The following is a 4,278-nucleotide window of genomic DNA, read 5'->3' as shown; positions in this document are numbered from 1 at the left end:
CATAATTTGTGGTAGTGGGGGACTGCGTTCGCGCTTTCCCCTGATCAGTCTGGTTTAAAGATAAAAAATAGTATTTTTCTTGTTATGTTCCTCCAAGTCATGTTTGATTTATGGTGACCATGAGTCAGTGATGTCCAAACTCTGGCCCTTCAGTTGTTTTGGACTTCAGCTCCCAGAAGCCTCAGCCACCTTGGCCAATGGTCTGGGATGCTGGGAGCTGAAGTCCAAAACGCCTGGAGGCCAAGAACATCACTGCCATAAGTTGAACCTATCTTGGGTTTTTCTTGCTAAGATTTGTTCATAGGAGGTTTGCCATTGCCTTCTCCTAAGGCTGAGAGAGTGTGACTAGCCATAGGTCACCCAATAGGTGTCCATGGCCAAACAGGGAATTGAACCCTGGTCTCTGGAGTCATAATCCAACACTCAGACCACTATGCAACAACACTAGCTCTTGAAAAGACTACAGTGGGCCCTTGTTATTCTCTGGAGTTTGGTTCCAGGATCCAACCTCCGTGGATGCTCAAGTCCCATTAATACAATGGCAGAGCAAAATGGTGTCCCTTATATAAAATAAAAAATCAAGGTTTGGTATTTGGAATTTATACTATTTCTGAATATTTTTCAAGCCGTGGATGTTTGAATCCATGGATAAAAAATCTGTGTATAAGGAGGACTGTATATTCTTGACTTAGTCTTTTGATTGCACCTTATGAATTAGTCTCGAGAGTCATCATGCTGTAGTGGTTAGAGCATTGGACTATGGCTCTGGAGACTAGTGTTTGAATCCTGGCTCAGCCATGGAAACCCACCAGGTGACTATGGGCAAGTCACACTTTCTCAGCTTCAGAGGATGGCCATAGCAAACCCCCTCTGAACAATTCTTGCCAAGAAAACCCTATGATAGGTTTGCTCTATGGTCACCATAAATCAGAAACCTCTAGAAGAAGATACACAACAACAACAATAAACGAAATAATTTTAGTATCCAAAATAATTCCTGACGGAAAACTTTAAAAATCCATTCAGAGGCTTAGCAAGCTTTTGTTTTACATGGATTTTATTGGCTTGGTAATTAAATAATATTATTCATAGTCATGTAATGTTTGTGTTGTTTTGTGCCCTCAAGTCATTTCCAACTAAGGGCAACCCTAAAGCAAAACTATCACATTCATATATCTAAAAGATTAGACATAATATGCATGAATTTTTACCTCCTTATCAAGGCAGGTGGTAAACAAAGGTCATGATCAGTGGACCCACACTTGAAGAGCCAGGACAGCATATTAGTGTAAGTTAACTAATGCTTTATTCCAGAATCCAAGATAGTGGTTTGCCACAGACGTAGCAGTGTGAAATCTAAGTGGTCCCCAAATCAACCAACCTTTAAGGGTTCCCTCTCCAACCCCTTTTCCGTGCCTGCACTCTGCGCACTTTCAACTATATCAAAGGGTACTTTAAACCTGCCGCTTTCCTCTAACTCCCCCATTTCCTATATCAATCCATCTGTCCCAGGAAGCAAGATGTTGTCTTGTTTACCATCAAAGTGTTCCCTTAGGAAACAGGGCCATAAACTATAACTCCCCCCTGCCATTGTCCATCTGTCCCTTCCTAGCATTTCATTTAGATTACAGCCCCCTTTTCCAATTTGTCCCAAGCATTTCCCCCTTCCATTTCTTGCTTCCCTCCCTTTGTGCTTCTCTCTAGTTAACCATATCAAATTACTTCTATTTCACTATACTGTATCAACATATGGTGGGCCCTTTGTATATGGCAAAAAACATGGGACCTCAAGTCCTGCTGATTTCTGTGGGTGTGCATCTTGGGCACAAACACCATTTTAACACGGCCAGGCTGTGTGCAAAAGCTTAAATCCACATATGACACAAGCTCGCCTATGGCACGGGCGTACTGTATTATATCCCCTCATATTTCTTGTCATGACAGACCCATAACTTCTGGATATGACAACAAAAGTCCTCGGGGGGGGAATTGTCTGGTGTACAAACTATGGAGTCTATCTCATAAATAGGAAATTACAGAGGAAGACTGGAAAGAGAAACTGCTGAACTAAATTATTTTCCCAAATTTAAATCCATTAGCAGAGGTATGTAGGAACAAAGAAAGTGGCTTCATGGCACACTATATATACGTATTACAGGTTAAGTCTCCCTTATCCAGAAGTCTGAAAATTTAGAATACTGTACTCCCAAAACCAAAACTTTTGTCATGTGTGGCTGGGATAGTGACACCTTTCCTTTCTCCCAATGTACACAAACATTGGTCCAAAATACACTGCAGAAATAATCCAGTTTGAAACTACTTTAACTGCCTTGGCTCAGTGCTAGGGAATCCTGGGAATTGTAGTTTATCGTGGCACCAGAGCTTTCTGACAGAGAAGGCTAAATGTCTGACAGAACTACAGTTCCCAGGATTCTCTAGCACTGAGCCAGGGCAGTTAAAGCAGTCTCAAATATGCTTTATGCCTGAAGCCTTAATATCTCTGGGTACTGCATCTGAAGAAGTGGGTTTATATACACAAAACCTCAAGCTGCCCAGTTTTGAGCAGAAAGGCAGTGTATAGAGACAACTCCTCCTCTATGGGCAGCAGGTAAATTCAGTGCTGGAGACTGGAAAGAAAATAAGATTATAATGATTTCATATGAATTTGTGATATTCCTATGTGGCCACTAATTGGTTTGACTCATTGGGTGGGGAATCCTAAAAGAAAGGACTCTTCTTGTTAAATTTTGGAAAAGAAAAGAGAGCTGAAGTGGGTGAAGCTGATCTGTGCCAAGGAACACACATTTAAGGTTTTCTCATCTTGATTTACAGTTTGAACTTGCAGGGTCTCTAGGATGCAAAGGGATCTTGTAGCACCTTTGAAACTAAGTATGAGAATGAAGTTGCAGCATGAGTTTTTGTAAAGTTGGTCTACTTGCTCAGATATAACCAAGTAGACCAAGTCGAACGCAACTCATGGTGACCCTGTGGATGAGCCATCTCCAAGATCTCTGTCCTCAGCCTCTCTGCTCAGGTCCATCAGGCCAAGGCCTGTGTCCTCTCTGATTGAGACTCTGATTGAGTCTGCTATGTGATCTTCCTCTCTTTCTCCTGCCTTCCACCTTTCCTAGCATCAATGCCTTTTCTAATCATTCATTATTCCTCATGATGTAGCCAAAGTATGACAGCATCAAGTTATCCTGGCTTCCAAGCAGAACTAAGGGTTGATCTGCTCTAGGACCCATTTGATTGCCCTTTTGGCCATCCATGGTAACCCCAGCACTCTTCAACAGCACCCCATCTCAGATTAGTTGATTTTCCTCCTATCTAATTTCTTCACTGTCCAGCTCTCACATCCATACATGGTGATAAGGAATACAATATCTTGGACTATTCTCACTTTAGTTTTCAGAATTACATCTTTACATGTTATGATCTTGTCCAGTTCCTTCATAGCTGCTCTTCCTAATCCTAGTCTTTTTATTTCGTGACTGCATTCTCCATTCTGATCAATATTTGATTAAAGGTATGGGAACTCTTTGACTATTTCAATGCTGTCATTACCTAGAGTAAATTCTTGTACATCTTCCATAGTCATTATTTTTGTTTTCTTAATGCTGAACAGTAAGCCTGCCTTGGCACTTTCCTCCTACACCTTCTTCAGTAATTGCTCCAGGTCTTTGTTGGTTTCTGCTAGTAGTATACCTTATACTACTAGTATACACATACCTTAGGTTGTTAATGTGCCTTCCTCCTATCTTCACTCCTCTTTCCTCTGATTCTAAGCCCACTCTGTGTATGATATTTTCTGCATGCAGGTTGAATAAACAGGTTGATATTGTGCCAAGTCTGCGAATGCAACAGTGCAATTTCTTTCACTAATAGTTAATCTAAAGGTGCTACAAGATCCCTCTGCATACAGACATTCCAGAGTAACAGGGTTATGTTTCGGGGCCTTTCTGTGTTGGACTGGTCAATAGAAGGTTTTTCCAAAACAAGAATGTTGAAAAACTGGTTCCGATGTCATGGCCAGCCATGGCCAGAGTTGTGGCAAAACAAACAAAACCCCCAAGAGTTTTGATTTTGAAAAGCTGAATGTGGCAGAGAATCAACCAAAGTAGTTGATTTAGTAGTTGCTGCAGCCATTCCTGTTTTGAGTGTGTGTGTGTGTGTGTGTGTGTGTGTGTGATGGTGGTGAGGCTGAAAAGGACAACAGCAATACTTCCCCAAAGAGGGAGGCAGAGAATTGCCTGAGCTCAGCCTCCCTTCTCTCTTACT

The 4,278-nt window shown here is 41.6% G+C and overlaps 2 protein-coding genes and 1 pseudogene across 2 annotated transcripts in view; all 3 read left to right on the top strand.

Moving 5' to 3' along the window:
- Nucleotides 1–43, top strand: part of LOC121924491 — a 174-nt pseudogene extending 131 nt beyond the window's left edge.
- Nucleotides 1–4,278, top strand: part of ALKBH7 (alkB homolog 7) — a 511,499-nt gene that overhangs the window by 10,531 nt on the left and 496,690 nt on the right. The gene's annotated exons all lie outside the window — the stretch shown is intronic.
- The window catches only part of CC2D1A (coiled-coil and C2 domain containing 1A), a 149,059-nt gene that overhangs the window by 48,922 nt on the left and 95,859 nt on the right, over nucleotides 1–4,278 (top strand). The gene's annotated exons all lie outside the window — the stretch shown is intronic.

Source organism: Sceloporus undulatus, chromosome 2, assembly GCF_019175285.1.
Source record: "Sceloporus undulatus isolate JIND9_A2432 ecotype Alabama chromosome 2, SceUnd_v1.1, whole genome shotgun sequence".
Taxonomy (NCBI): domain Eukaryota; kingdom Metazoa; phylum Chordata; class Lepidosauria; order Squamata; family Phrynosomatidae; genus Sceloporus; species Sceloporus undulatus.
This window is presented reverse-complemented; position numbering and strand designations above follow the sequence as displayed.